Source organism: Emydura macquarii, unplaced genomic scaffold (assembly GCF_026122565.2).
Source record: "Emydura macquarii macquarii isolate MOO-44397 ecotype Brisbane River unplaced genomic scaffold, CSIRO-AGI_Emac_v2 contig_2897, whole genome shotgun sequence".
Classification (NCBI taxonomy): domain Eukaryota; kingdom Metazoa; phylum Chordata; order Testudines; family Chelidae; genus Emydura; species Emydura macquarii.
In genome coordinates, this window is record NW_027133034.1 from 55,207,258 (window position 1) to 55,223,928 (window position 16,671).

The 16,671-nt window shown below is 40.8% G+C and overlaps 1 long non-coding RNA gene across 1 annotated transcript; it reads left to right on the forward strand.

The window, feature by feature from the left end:
- The first annotated feature begins 5,314 nt into the window (after window positions 1–5,314).
- Window positions 5,315–16,383, forward strand: LOC137167145 (uncharacterized). Its single transcript, XR_010924020.1, has 3 exons — window positions 5,315–5,363; window positions 16,173–16,262; window positions 16,353–16,383. It is a non-coding gene; the product is annotated as an uncharacterized lncRNA (long non-coding RNA).
- Window positions 16,384–16,671: the final 288 nt, after the last annotated feature.

Consider the following 16,671-nt stretch of genomic DNA (forward strand, 5'->3'; position numbering starts at 1 on the left):
CACCAGAGATTAGAGTATATAACTGTTTGTGAATTTTGCTAACAAAAGCAACATCTTATTTTTTCCCCCTGATTCCCTAGCCGAGTAAAGATTTTTGGGGAAAAGGATAGTTTTCATTTATCAGCTTGGCCCTTTGAGCATATATATGAAAGGCTGTATTTGATCTGACTGTTGATATTTCCCCCTTCTCCTCTCCTCAATATCTCCACTCTCCACCCCCCAAATAGTATATATCACCACACATGAACATATATGAAACCAGAGGATGGATTGCTGTGGTGTTTGTCCATTGGCTTTTGCATTCTTGCTTGTTTCTTTGAATTCAGATATTTTAGCCTGAAACAGTCAAATATAAACTTTCTTAGGGGATACTCAGCATGGCACAAATTGAAGTATTGATGTTCCATATTATGGTTTGGACATAAGTATAACCACATGGTGCCCAAAGACCAAATATACTTAATCTAAAAATATAGAGAACATAACTTATGACCATTGACAAAAACAGAATGAGCAGATGTCTTTCTGCTATTGCTTCTAAGAGTCATGCCTGCAGGTCAACTGCTAGTTAGATAGACAAAGTACAGATGGCAATACACATAATGCGTCTGTGGTGGATTACATACATCACCTTGAAGGCCTCTGGTTTCCCCTCTAATAGTTAGTGGAGTGCTGACTGTTAGCACTTCCTGCTCCTCATATTAGGGATCAGTTGGAAGAGGGTACTACTACTTGCTGCAGGTAATACTTGTTGTTATGTTGCCTTTTGACTATCATTCTTTTATATCAAGCATTATGTGGAATTTCTAATCGATATCTAGTTTTCATGGGAGTAGCAGGTGCTCAGAATTGCTGAAACTGAAGCCATTTATCAAGGCGTCTACCATTTCTCCTAAATGCTTAAGTCATTTTTATAAATGGAATTTGGGAGCACAAGTCCCTTACGTGTTTTCGAAAGTTTTACACAATGACTTTTTTAATGCCATGGAATTGAAAAGGGACATCTATGCACATTTTTCCTTAGAGAGTTGAGGAACTAGAGAATTTTTTTGCCTTTCCAAACTTAATCAGAGCTATGAATAGTAGCCCTAGGCCAGATCAACTGCCAAGTGTTCATGTTGACATGGACCATAACAGAGAAGATTATTACATTTGCAATATGCAAGTGATTTGTCATTCAAACTACCTAATTCTGAGAATTTTAGGAGAATGTTTTGGAGCTCACGTCATCCTCATAGATGTTCTTGACTCAATAGCTATTTTATAATAAATGTCTTGTAGTTGAGAACTAACTATAGTTTAATGAAAAATTCTCATTGCTGCTTCACTGTTGTAGAAATAGAGCTTCTCTGTGAACATCAATGGCTGTAACCAGGAAGATGCTATAGAACTGAGACAGGAATTGAATTCTTTGTATTTCTTATGCACATATGATTGAGAAGGATTTCAGGGATGGTGGGTTTGTGCTGTGTGCAAACCTTATCCATAAAAATCATTTAGGAGATGTGAGCAACTTCAGGCACATTGTAACTGCCTTTCTATACATCCAAGATCCAACATGGCCTAGAAGGCTCTCAGGAAATGTAGCAGCAGCAGTCCTGAAGCTGGCTAAGCTCATGAGATCCATACTGTTGCAGCTCTATGTACAAGACTCTTTTTATGGTACATCAAAGTCTGCAAAAGCTTCCAACATACTTTAGAAGGCCTTTAGGAAATGTAGGAGCTGAGCAGAACTTAGGAACTTTATCATCTTTGAAGCTTGTACCTATACTTCTTCCAAGGCTCAGAGGCCCTGTCACCAGCTCACCTGAACCAACTGGCATGTCACACAGTGAGTTCACCTAATTTTCAGTAGTTTAATTATCATCTAATATATAAGGCCTTATACTCCATGAAATAAGTCAAAAGCCTCCCACTGAGCTAAACACAAAAGTGCAGTCAGAATTAGGCTCTGACCAGGCCTGGCATCTTGGGTTAAGGCTGAGGCCTTAAGGCTCTCCCCCCCCCCCCCCCACTTCTAGCTTCACAGAGAACAGCCATTTGATAGAAGCAGACAGTCCTTTTTATCGGGCCTGTTGGACCCCAATTGGCCAGCAGCTGCTTCCAGCCCTTCTAGCAACTGGAGGACCAAGTCTCACTGGTTAAGCCAGCCACTGATCTGGCCCTTTTTAGGCAATCCCTGAAGGTCCAAACTCACTTAAAGGACTGCTTTCTAGGTCAGGAGGCACCAAGGCAGCGGGGTCTTTGACAAGGGGTAGAGAATGCCTGCTACAGTCCATCATAAGCCCTTGACACAAAAACTAAAATCAAATCACCAAGGAATCCTGTCCTTGGCCTAACCCAAATACAGATATACCCAATAATGAATGCTGTGTCCATAAAGAATCTGGAACCAAACTTCCTAAAGTTTAGGGGGAGCAGTTGGATCTGGGGTGTTGGTTCAGGCCCATCTATCGCAAGCATATGGTAAATAATGGATGCTGCCAAAGAATGGTAGATTCCAAACTGATGCCCATGAAATAGCATTTTAAAGTCTTTAAATGATTTAAAGTACTTGAAAAAGATAACTTCAACCTGTAACTGCAACCGTTAGATCACTTTAACCATAAACACACAGATGCCTCTGAGCAAAATTCTCATCTCAGTCTCTAAAGTTTCGATAGAAGGCCAGATTGTGTTCCCCTTAATCCTGGGAAGCAATTAACTCACAAAAATAGTCCCATTCAAATCAGTGAGTTTATTCCTATGAGTAACTGCTCACCAATGGGAGTAAGGAGTTGACCATTTGTTCCAACCTAAGAAGATGATAGGACTGAAGTTAGGTGGCAGAAGTTCCTCACAAATGTTATTGCTGATTTACACAAATGGTCTTTTAAGTAACTATCATGGAATAAGCTTCTCGTGTTATTCACCTTGAAATTTCAAACTACTATATAAAACATGAGTATATAGGCTGCAGTAGATGGGCAGATGCTGAATGGATCTGATATTAGGACATCTGGGAAAGAAGTCTGTGATAAAAAAGGACCTGACTCTGCTACCATTGAACCAAATGGGACTATTCACTAGCCTTAAATTAGTCAAATGTATAAGCGTTTGCAGGAGTGGGGCTATAGTTTGTAAATAGTCTGGAAAATCTTGTACACTTTTTGAATATGAGGGATTAAAAAAATGACTTCAACGTGAAGATTATTATGGTTTTGTTCCACTTAGGATGGGAGAGCTAAATGGCCTAATAATGAAAGAAGATGGTGTATAAGAAGTATTCTGACCAGCTATTTGTGCAAACCGAGCATTTTTGGGGTGTTTTTCTATATCTAATATATAGCACTTCTTTTAACAAATACTAATTTTCTTAATGAGCTATTCTATTACATCCACTGTAGGAGTGGAAACTGAAAGCCTCATTGCAAATATAAATATGATAAAGGGACTCGACCCTGTATGGGGATATCTGATTTAGGGAGTGTTCAGGGTGAATGTGTTATTGTTCTATGGAGAGGAGGTAGCCTTTCCCTCTGATAAAGTGGGAGGATGTGGCCCCTTCCCTCAGAGGGAGGGGAAGTGACAGTGGGAGTAGAAGAATGGGACAGTTGAGGGACAGAGACAGGAAGAGGGGCACTCGAGAGACAGACAGAGAGAAACAGAGTCTGGGAGTAACCTGAGAGACACAGGGCATGGGAGAGGAAGCAGCCAGAGGAATAGAGGGAAACAGGACTAGGAGAAACTGAGATTGAGTGGAGAGGCTGAGATAAGGCAGGACAGACAGACGTGCAGGAGAGGGTCCCATCAATTTAAAACTGGCTGGTCAAGTCAATCTGTGTTTGATGGTGCGTTCCTGAGCATCAGTTACTGTATGTTCCTGAGCATTGGATCCGCTCATCCGCACAAGAGGTGCTTGAGACTCAAAGATTGACATGGGTGTTAGACAGAACCCAGTGAGATATTTGGAGAAAGGGGAACCTTGAACTAAAAATAAAATAATAATAATAATTATCTATAAGATAGTAGCCTATACATAGAGAGATAGATATAGATTTTTTTTATTTAGAGGGTTATATTTAGATAAGTACACTTAATAGTAAGTTATGGGGGAGGGGGAGTGTGTTTGAATTTTTTTAATTATATATATTCTTCCTGTATTTAATATAGGTAAGTGGAATCCAGTTCCATGTGTTCTTGTTTAAATAAAATCTCTGTTAATACAGCTAGTTGAAAAAAACCCAACTTATCTTGTCTACCATTAAATAACTTTTTATCATCCCCAGTCCCATGTCTCACCTGCCAAGTAAATTATACCACCACTGTGACGGACTATCACTTAATCTTGCTGAGTGGTTTTGGGACAGGATGACCCTCGCACGTATTTCAAATGATAACAAAATAACCCTATTGAGAGAGGTCAGTTTACATAATGCAGGGTACTATAGCAGATTCATTTTAATTTAAGCAGACTTAGTGCTATAAACAAAATCAAAGGAGTTTGTGATTTGGCTCAGTGGAGATAGAGCAATGAGTTCAATTCTGGGTCCAAAGTTTCCGAGGGTTCAGATCTTATTTACAATTTGGACCCCATCCTTTAGATTTACACAGTACTGTGCAGTAATTGCACAATTTACCTATTGTTTGACTTGTGTCACCACTCAGTTTCCATCTGGTCACAGTGTGTGAAATAGTAGCTGAACAATCCAGCATTCAAATGATGCACTTATGGCTTCGTAGCTTTGCATAGCGCAAAGTTGGGAGCACCAGGTTGTTGTGTTCCAGTGTGTGAGTCTGGAGTCTAGTGCAAGTAAGGTTGTGTGCTAGGCATAGCTTTGTGCTGAGTGGAAGTAAATGTCAAACCCCTTGTGCACCTGCCCCTTACTATCAAGAGCACAGGGTACAAGAGAGGTGGGCTGTGGGCAATTCATGGCCCAGATCTCCGTTAGGGCCTGTAGGATATATTATAATACACATAATAATAAACAGAAGACTGAAGAAAGAAAGGTAAGCATGATCCTCAGCATATGAGTAAGGGAATTAGCTATGTACTTCCCTCTTTGGCCTTTCTTTTGCTGCCAGGCAGGAGTAAGTTGGCAGCCACATAGCAACAGTCACATGAATGTTATATGTGGATTCCTTGTGGTCTTTTGTCTTGCTTATTGCTTTTTAATGTTAAACACTTAGCACCTGTATGGTGAACCAGCATACAGCACCAGCACCAAACATCCCACAGCAAGAAGATTAAATGTAGTTTAAGACCTGAGGGAGAAGGCTGTTCCCTTCCCTTCTTTCCAGCTGAATGTAATACTTTTGAAAGGTGCCAGACTGTGAACTCAGGAGACTGAAATCCGCTTTTGAACAGATACAACATGGGCAAAGTAAGCAGCTTCCCTGGTCTGCCAAGGTACTTCAGCCTTTAAATAGAGGGGTGGAAGTGTATGCTAGTCTCTATGGCCATTCAGTCCTTGGCCACCCTATTAAGACTGGCACCAAAAGTGCCAATTAGTGCTAATAGCAGAGAATCATGTATGCATTAGCAACTGGACTGGGATCACCAAACAGCTGCTGGTATGGATTTATGCAGGCCTGAACCTGATTCAAACTAGCAATGTAGAAGTAATAGGTCCCATATTCTGTTAACAATCCCATATGCCATCCAGTCGCTGTGGCCTGGAATGGAGTTTATTCATTCATCGGAATATAAAGGATGAGTGACCTGGAAAAGTTAGGCATCTGAATCTATAAGCAGCTGCCTGCATATGGATTTAGGTGTCTAATTTTAGGCTCTCAAGTTTGAAAAATTGAGTTCTAATGTTCCTTATTTTGGTAGCAAATCCTGGCTGCACACCACATTCTGCCACAGGAGCACCTCAGCACCCAATGTATTTACTGCTCACCAGAACTAACAGCTGTCTTAGAGGTAATGAATTATTCAGTGTGTAAAATAGAGGGTAAAATCCTGAGAGGTGCTAAGCACGTATGCTGCCCATGGGTCTCAATGGGAAATTGCAGGTGCTGAGCGGGCAGATGCTCAGCACCTAGCAGCATTCTACCTATATTTTTCTGTTTTCATAATTAAAAAACAAAACAAATCAAGCTGAAGTTTCAGACCCTACTCTCTCACCCTCAGTGCAGAAAGAGATAAACAGAAGCAACCTTATCTTTCCTGGTGGAGATCACCTGTTTTTTTTTCTATGCAACTTTTTCCCTAGTTCTATTGGTTTCTTTTTTTCTCCTTCCTTTTCCCTTCAATTTACTTTCACCTCCCATTCACCTCACACACACTTCACCCTGTTTCTCATTAACCTTCTCTCTTCCAGGAAGTCATGCTGCTGTCTCTACACTGTTTTCAGATCTATTTCTCAGCTTCCCACAACAACTACGATTCCCAGAACCACAGAGTACCTTATGAGTTCAACATTTTCCCCTTGTTCTTTTAAAGGGACATCATGCCACCCAGAACATTCTGCTTGCTGATTGAATAGTGGTAAAGGGAAAAAGAATATTACTTCACATATCCTTTGACAAGAATTCAAGAGACCTGAGTAAATTAAATGCTACCATAGTCCCTCTGGTCAAATAATTTCACAAGAGACGGCTCACTGCACATCATAGAGGAAAAGGAAGACATGTATTGAGATTTAGTCATAAAATATGGAGATTCTCCATATGACAATATGTATGACAATATAGTTCATCTACAAATCCATATATCTCTCTAGTGGATTCATTCTGGGTAGCAACAGATTGACCTAAATTGACCTATAGTAATAGTGTAAAAGATTAATAAAAACAGTAAGAATGAAATCAGTTTGAAGTGAACAGAACAAAAAGTGAGGCCTGATCTAATTAACACAGGGAGCCAGCACTTCATCATCCCCTTGCTTCTCTGTGCTAGTATTACATTATTTGGTACTTGTTAATAAGTAAGTTGTTTGTTCTGCATAAGTGCCCTGAGGGGTCATTTTGAAAAAATAAAAAGATGCATCCTCCTTTCTTTGCTGAACAGCAATCGGATTATCCACTAAGGCTTTAATGGAAGATTGCCTATAAAAAAAGAGTAACTGGGAAAAAACGTAGTTTATGAAAAATCTGTAAAAGAAGCTATGGGGGACTTAAAAGTTTTTTGAAAAGTCAAAACCAATATATCTATTGGTTCTCGTCTAACCAATATTTATAGATACCATCACAGATTTCGATTGGTTAAAAAGGCCTGGTTGTCCTTTAAAGAAGCCATGCTGGTTTGTCTCTATCATATAATGTTCACCTGCGTGTTTTATAATGACCTTTTGGTAGTTTCAACCAATTTTTTCCCCTAATAAGGCTCTCTGGTCTGTAATTACCAGGATCACTATTAGCACCTTAAAACAATCAGGCACAATAATTGCTTCTTAAATAAGTGATCTGTTTTTGCAACTGTTGAGTACCCAGCCTCTCCCACTGAGGCCAATGCTCATTGCCCAGCAATTTTGAGATTCAGATCACTAGTTAAGTGTCTAAATAAGGCCTTAGGCACTCATTTCTTAACATTAATGCCAAAAGATTTGTTTATTTGTATATCTTTGGTTATTTGCCTTTCACTTCACTCCTTTTTACTGGCTTCACTTAGCCTGCAAAAAATGAAAATTTAAACTATCATTTTAGAATTAACAAGAGAGCTGCAGTGACTCAGCTTTCAGGCATTTGGCAGCAACCTATCCCTGATCCAAGTCTGATTCAGATGATCCCCAGGATCTGGTATTTCCCCAGTCCCACCAGAGCTGCTCTGTGCAACAGCACCACCTGGCCAGGAACCCTCCTGCTACCTCATAGTACATCAGACGCTCAGGACTCCCAGCCTGCTCTTGATCCTGTTCCTGCACCAGCTTTGCCCAAGCCCTGTTCCAGTCTTGTCTGTAACCTATTCTGACCTCTCTCCAGCCCTGTTATTGACCTGCTCCAGCCTTGCCTTCCCTTCCTGACTCCGCTTAGACCCTCGGACTCTGACTACCTGGCTTCAGCCTTTGGTCTGTATCTGGACTCCTCCAGCTATGGTACTGACTTGACTTGTCCCTGGGCTCTGACCACTCAGCTTCAATCTCTGGCTTGCACCTGAACTCCAGTGCTGATTCTGGCTGGTGTATGGACTCTGATCTCCGTTCTGTCCCCAGCCTGTCCCCTGATCTTGATTCCAGTGCTAACCGGGGTCCAGTCCTGGCCCTACATCCAGCTTTGACTTCTGCTCCAATCACTAGGCCTGACTACCAAGAGGCAGCACCTGACAGGTAGTTTCAGTTCTCCATTGCTACTGGACATTAAATTAGAATGAATTAACATACTGCAACCCCCAAAAGAATAAACGGCATCAGTTCATCACTCACAGGCAATAATGAGCTGAGATAATAGATGCATATGTGAACAGACCATAAAATGAAAATTAAACATGAGACTCTGGAGAACTAACCTATTATAAAGGACGTGATTGTTTGTGTTATTAATAAATCCAGTTTGAAGGAATGATTGTTAGGCGATCCAGCCATGTCATTAAGTAAACCAGTAGATATCTGCTAAGCTACACAAGTTATTAAATTACAGATAAGAACCCTGATAAACCTGGATGAAAATAAAGCGGTAGCTAGAGTGGATGTCATTAAACACAGTGCTTAGAAAGAGAGAGTATTTCATGAAAAAAAATGTACAGAACCAGCTAGGAGTAAACTAAAGGAAAAGCTGAACTCTGTGGGAATGTGGTACCGAACATCCCAAAAGTAAATATCCTGCATATGGGAAAATTGGTAAAACCTGTAATAGAAATAACAAGTTTGCCAGTGTGCAAAGCAAGAAATGTGCAAGCATGTCATACAAATTGATTCAAGTGTGTAGCTAGAACTGTGCTTTATTGGAACACTAGTCAATGCAAATATTAAGGAAAATAGGGTATGGAAAGTCACTGAAAAGGGATGAGACCATCTCATAGTTAAACTTGCTATAGGGGATCAAAAGAGAGACATTTGATATGCAAGATGGATATATCAGGTAGTCTGTGGCTCACCAGAAGTATTTTCTTTAGTTGCTGTAACCACCTACAGTGACTGAGTCTGAGGACTAATTGGAATGACTGATTAGATGATAGACTGATTCTAGTGATAGGACAAAATTGTAGCTGGCCCTTGTATAGATGAAAAATGTGAGGAGGTCACAAAAAGCTTTCCCCCCCAGACTGCCTCTCTTCATCTCTAACAGATCCAGTCAAAAATCTCAGCCCCTGATAGCATCTCCCAGGATGCAAGACCCTTCAAAGGACACAGGGAGGAGATTGGACAAAGGCCTTGCTCTCTGCTTCTCAATGGCTAGTGGTACTGGCTTGGGGCATGATCCAAAGTCAATTGAAATCAATAGAAAGACTCCAGTAGACTTCAATGGACTTTGGATCAGTCCCTTGGTATGGACTGGGGAGCACACTGCACTAGTGGCACCAGTTCAGATATTTCTGGGGGTGAGGGAGTAGGGTGGGGATGCAAAATCTCCCTTTCCTCCCCAGCTCCACAACCTATGGAACTTTGAGGAACCACCCTTTCCTGTTGGTATCACTGCACTGCACCTCCTGAAAAAGTGATACAGTAAGCAAATTCTCTCTACTCGTGTGCTCTCACTGAGGCAGGTCAGCTCCATGATGTCCCTAAAATGGAACAGTGGCCAAAAATTACTCATGGCCTTACAGTGCTAACTGGCTTGATTTTCAAGGGGGACATGTAATATTAAGTACCATATAGCAATGTTCTATCTGGTACTATTGATAACTTCCTATAGTGAAGATGACCTTACTCTACTTGTGTAATTCAAATATGGCATAACAGAAAAGAGACCCAAGCATGGCAATGTCCTGAATGTATCATGGGTTTTACCCTGTACATAAATACAGTATACATTTGACAAGGTGGAAGGGCTTTTGTTATACAATACATAATTACATGTTGCATATCAGCTTAAAGCACCAGCAACAGGAAGAATGTGCCTGGGCCACCATTGTTAGCTTGGACATTGAGAATCCTTTATGTACAGGAAGTGAAAATAAAACTGTTTCCATGTTAGATGTTTGTTGGCCAGTACTTTGTTTTTCTGTTGCTTTGTTAAATAAAGGAACCAAAACTTGGTGGACGTTGTTGAAAATTTGGCTCCAAGTGAGTTGCCCAAAGAGAGAGTGAGAATGATTTCATGAGAGAGCTGGGATTAGAACTCGAGTTCCTGACGCCCAGTCCCATGTTCAGTATATTAGACAATGGTACCTCTTTGCAATAAGAGCTTAAATAGCATTATTACACCGCTAGAGTGCTATTGGGTGATTTTGTTTTCTTGATGTACTGTGCATTTGCTGTTTTTCTAAGTGCAGTAGGAACTTGTTTTGATCTGATTTGGGAAAGCCAGGGTCCGCCACCTGCTCCAGGAATGCTATCAGTGCAGCTCCATTAATTATTTAACCAGCAGGGGTTTCAAAGTGTAATGTGGCTGACACACTTTGAACCTGTCATCCTGCTGTGCACTTGAGCGCCACTCACCATGGAGTGAAAATTACAAGGCTGTCTGTACTGCAGATATGCACTGGCACCAAGCAACAGTTAGCCTAAATCTAGATGAGATTCCTATTACAACCTTCAGGTGTACTCATGCTCAGGTGCTTTGATGGGGCAGGAGACAGAGATTGATTTCTTCAATTTCATCAATGCACTGGAACTGTTTTGCAACAGTTGTTTAACTTTACTCTCTAAAACAGTCACTCTTCCACGGCAACTTTGTAGTCTCTGGAGTTTTTTAACTGCTACTTTGATCTCTACTACAAAGGTGTCTTTTACTGCTTCATGGATGACTGTCAGTGAAGATTAAACATCCCTCAGTGCTTCAAGCTGCTTCTTGTTGTATGCTTTTAAGCAATACTCGAGTTTTAGTGTTCTGATAGCCCCTTTGCCATCTAATTCCCCCATGAATGAATGCTGCTGCACTTCCAATTTCTCTATTAACTGGTCCCTTCTTTTTGTAGCCTCTTTTTAACTTGTCTGCAATGGAGATCACTGCAATATTTCCTCTTTCTTATCAAGTATTCAAACCTATCAAAGAAAAGGAATCCATATGTGTATCACTACTTGCTTCCCATATCAAAAGTATTACACAGCATTTTACAAACGAGCTTAGTAACACAGAGGTATGGTCCTTAGAGTGGAATACTGTAGCATGTCTGAATACAGGCAGTAAAAAAACTGACTTTGCAAATTTTCCATTGTCCTTAATCTCCTCAGAAAAATACAAATAAAGGATGGTTTGATCCTTTAATTTTGTTTCAGTTCAGGTCATTGCCACCTTGTTTTCAGGAGTCTTTCTTGTCATATCCATGTGCTTAATTAATATCTGTAAAGCATTTGGAGATCTCAGATGAAAGGTAATAAACAAGTGTAAATTCTTCTTATTATTATTTTAATGCAACTTTTAAAAAACTACTGTTTTCTCCTTTCCAAATACCATACAGAGATAATTGCAGAGACAGGAAAATATATCAAGCCATTTTCTATGAATATGCATTTCAATTTTAAGCAAACTTACTTTGACTGCATTCTTTCCCCTTTCATGTTTGCTTTCCATTAATATTCTAATGAATACACAGAATTGTAAGCGACTATTGGAGAGTTTTCATTGAAAGCAAGTTTTGAATATATGCACCAGGAACTTGATTCGAACACTTATACTCAATGAGGGAACAGAAACATATATGACTTTTGTGTCCAATCAGCACAACTTGAATTTCAGATAGTTCAGTAAACTGCTCAAGAACCACAGATCAAACATTTTTCCCTATAAATTCTTTGATAAATAATTTTGAATAGTGAATAAACTCACAAAAAAAATCACAATCAGCTGAGGGAAAATTTATGAATAGAAATAGAGGCAAAATACATCAATTATATTATTCATTATTATTAATTTTCCCAGCCCTTGATAATTATTGTCTTTCACTCTGAACTCACCTACCTACTATTTCCAAATACAGTAAGTCTCTTCAATTATAGATAGTGCCTGGTAGGAAATGCCAGAATTAGGGTTCCCTGTGAAACCTTAATTCAGCTGCCTTGTGCATATGCGTTCTTCTCCCTGGGTTGCCATCTTGGCGTGGTGGAGAAACTTGCATGTACTAGAGACCCTAAGAGTGATGCCATCGGGAGTCTTGCTCTCCTGGTAGGGTTACCCATGGTGGCAAGGTTGAAGGTGAAGTACCAGACAAAGTGCAGTCCAACACAAAGACCTCAACAGCATAGCAAATGGATGAGATAGGACTACCTCTCAACCTGCTGTGAAGATGGATGAAGGCTGCAACAGAAGAGAAACCTCCAGTCATCACAGATTTCCTTGCTACCGGACACTGGTGCCTCTTCAACCAAGAGCTGTGTGGCTACTGGTGCACAATGGCTCCCCCGCATTAAACTACTCATATGCAGGCTTCTTTCACAGGAAAACATCTACCCTTTCTCTATTCAAAAAAGCCCAGTGGTGATGGGGACAGGTGAAGTGGTCACCAGGAGTCCATAGTCACAGATCTACATGTAGGTGGTGACTTCAAGATGGTTGTCTTTTGTCCCCGGACTGGAATAGGGGGGAATTTTCAGCTGCAGTGATCACGACTGAGCAGGCCTTTTTAGGAACCCCTCTGCTCACCCCATACAGAGAAGGGGCTTGAAAAGATGCCCCGAACATAGGCTATTCCACCATACCCTACTGTATAACTGCGTCCAGAGGGATAACAACCAATGCGGTCGAAAAACAAAAATGTTTCTTGCAACCTGGAATGTCCTTACCTTATTAGATGTTTCAAAAAGGGGAAGACCCAAACATAGAACAACAATTATCACCCGAGAACTCTTGAGGTACAACATCGACATCGCTGCTCTCAGCAAGACAAAACGTGCAGATGAAGGCCACGTGAAGGAAGAGGGTGGCAGCTACACTTTCTTCTGGAAAGGGAAAACAGCAAGTAACAGGCAAATACATTTGTTGGCTTTGCAATTAAGAACTTCCTAATCAACCACCTGACTGAGCTCCCCGTTGGGCATCAATGAACACTTTATTACCCTTTGTATCCAATTGGTCAATAAGCCATTTGCTACCATCATCAGTGCTTATATACTAACACTTGTTACCATAGAACAGAAAGAATCCTTCTACACTGACCTTGTTTGAATTCCAAAAACAAACAAGATAATCCTCTTAGGAGACTTTAATGCAAGAGTTGCTGAGACTCTAACATATAGAGTGGCACCACTGGGAAGGAAAGAGTAGGTAAGACCAATTGTAAAGACATCTTATTACTCAGCAAATGTGCAGAGCACAGCCTCATGATCACAAACACAATATTCAGACAACGCAACAAGTACAAAACAACCTGGAACCACCCCTGCTCAAAAACAATGGTACCTTTTGGACTATGTCATTGTAAGAACATAGTATCTAAGAGACATCCAAATTACCCGTGTCATGAGAGGAGCCGATGATTGCTGGACTGCACCGTCTAGTGAGGTCAGCCATGTCCATCAGGATTGCACCAAAACATAGAAAGCAATCCAAATCACTTAGACGGCAATAAAACATCCAAAGACTTCAATCCCCAGAGCACCAAAAGAATATCCAAGTACATCTCAGTGGTAAACTGACCATATGTGCATCTGGAAACGACAACACAAGTGTTGAAGAATACTGGGAAGCCCTAAAACAGACCATCCATGTGGATTGCGAGGAATCTATCGACCTTGCTACTTGCCGCCATCAGAACTGGTTTGATGATAACAACATCAAAATCACAGCCCTTTTGGACCAGAAGAGAAAGGCTTTCTGCGACTGGCAAAACAATCCATCATCTAGTCAGAAGCAGAACTCTTTTCATCAGATCAAAACTGAGGTTCAAAGAAGGATCCGAGAAATGAAAAACAAACAGTGGGAGGACAAAGCAAAAGAAATTCAAATATCTGCTGACAGACATGATATGTGGAGCTTTTTCTGTAAGACAAAGACTTTGTTTGGACCACACTCAGGAAGCCTCACACCGTTGAGATCTGAAGATGGATTCATTCTTAAAGACAATGAATTCATCAAAGAGCGCTTGAAGGAACACTACCAAAAGCTTTTAAATTGGGAATCGACTGTGATTGACAATACCATCAATTCCATCCCTCAGCACCCAGTCTGGGAAACTCTCGCAGATCCACCAACACTAGAGGAGGTCCATAACGCAATTAAGCAAATGAAGAACAATAGAGCATCAGGTCCTGACGGCATACCAACTGAAGTACTGAAAGTGGAGGGAGAAACATTGACAAACAAACTCCACTTGCTGTTTCTCAAAATCTGACACACTGAAGAAATTCCTGCTGATTTATGCAACACTCACATTGTCATTTTTTAAAAGGGAGATAACTATGGTAACTAATGAGGCATTGCCCTTCTCTCGATCACTGGGAAGATTCTTGCTAGAATATTACAGAATCATCTGTTTTCTCTTGTAGAGAAAGTACCACCCAGAATCTCAATGTGGCACCACTGACATGATTTTCACAGCGAGGCAGATCCTGTGCCTGCCCACATCTGAAGGCCTCTCCCCCAGCCCAAGGAAAGAAGCCACTTAACACAGATCTCAAACAATTCTGGGGAGCAAAAAATGAGAAAACAGGGATGGGTGTGAGGGTCAGAGGGTCAAAATCAGGGATCCAGAGGGGGACACTGAGCAGAGAACCCCAGACAGCGCCCACTGCTCCTCCAAGGAATCCAGGGAGCCAGTGGTTGCAACCCAGAGGAACTCTGCCCAGATACGTGATTTGAACAAGGAGCAGAAATAGGTCCCATAGTTGCAGAACACAACCTTGTCCAACAGCCTTCTCCTGGTATGATGGATGGCCATCTTGGCTAGCATTAGGAGGTCCCATGACTTCATGGGGCCATGGATATGGTGTGCAAATATCAGGTGATGCAGGAAGAAGTGCAGCCAGAATCTGAGGAGAAGGTTCTGGGAGACTTACAAGCTGCAACTGAAGTCAAAAGCTGAGCTTTGCATAGATAGAGAGTTCTACAATGCTAAGTATTCTGAAAATATCAGGCTCTGGGTGTCTTATAGTGGGCACCTAAAATTAGTAGAAACTTTTGACCTTTAGACTGTGCCTCAGTTTCCCATCTGAAAAATGGGGATAACACCACCCCTTGTCCTCACAAGAGTTTTGTGAAGATAAATTCATTAACATTGGTGAAACACTTGGATACTGTAATGATGCACACCCTAGAAAAGCCCATGAGGAAATTAATAATTCTGTCTTCAAAGCGGGGTTTGAATAGTAGGCAGTAAATAAGGCATGGGTCCACACACTGAACAATGAGGAGAGGACAAAATATTGATAGAGCTCATTAACTGAGCACCATCTGTTCTGTACATTGAATGAAGCAAAGGTCTTGTGGTCTTGTAATTAAAGACTGTAGCATACTGAATATGCACAAGGGAGCTGAATTAAGGTAGCACAGGATAACTTAATTCTGGCATTTCATAACTTGTGAGAGCCTAACATTGCAACCTTAATGTTGTTTTAATGTAGCATTTGTGAGTGCAATATACATATATATATACACTGTATAATAAAAACACAGAGAGAGAGAGAGAGAACATAGTCAGTCGGTCAAATTAATTGTCTATTCACGTTACTCAAAACAAGTTTATGATTCTGGTGGCATAAAGTTAGCTAAAAACTGTTGTAATTCCCCACCTATTGTAGAGAGTGTCATGGGTAGGGGCATGGCTAGGGAATGCTCTGCTCTAGCTATCCCTGGAAATCCCCAATCTCTTGGGGTCTAATACCGGCTCACAGAATTTAGAGCATCCCCATACTTGCTCTGAATTCTGTTGGGGCTGGGGCAAAACTGAATTATATCTAGTTCATAGTCTGCAGCACCAAGTGTGTGTGGGAATGGCAGAGGGCTGGGTGGAGAGGCTGTCAATCTGGCCCATGGTATACAACACTTTCAGAACCATGGAAATATGCTTGTCATTTGATAGAACTCTACACACCAGATTATCATTCACAGAACATTTTCTTTTAATGTGTTCAGAGTTCCTTGAATCCAGATCTGATTAAAATATATGCAGCTCAATCAGAAGAGTTTTTAACAATCGCAATTATATCTTTCCTTAGGTTCTGAAAATTGGTTCCTTAAGCTTATCAGAAACAAGAACTCTGCTGCTGTGTTCTTCTGTTCTACTTGCGGCACAAATATGGATTATGGTGAGGTTACGCTCTGAGCTATAACAAATCCCTAACATGATAGGTTAACCCACTGTGATCTATGATCATGTTTGTTACTTTCCTTCATAGAATAAAGAGGATACCATATTTCTGTACTGTGACTGTAAACTCAGTTGGTATGAGAACAAGTTACATGCTCAACAGAACGGAACGCCTGGTATTTGCGGTTTTGAAAGAATCTTCAGTTCATATAATACAACATACTGTCTGCCGATTAGTAGGTATTTAATTTATTTTTGTAATGCATTCTGCAACACAGGTTTTATGAAGGATGCTTGAGAACACAAGAGTTACAAGCTTGATTCCTTACACAAGCAGTCCCATTATAGGAGTAAGCATCACAAGATTGGGCCAAAAAGTTGTATGGTATCTGACGGCTCCTCTAATG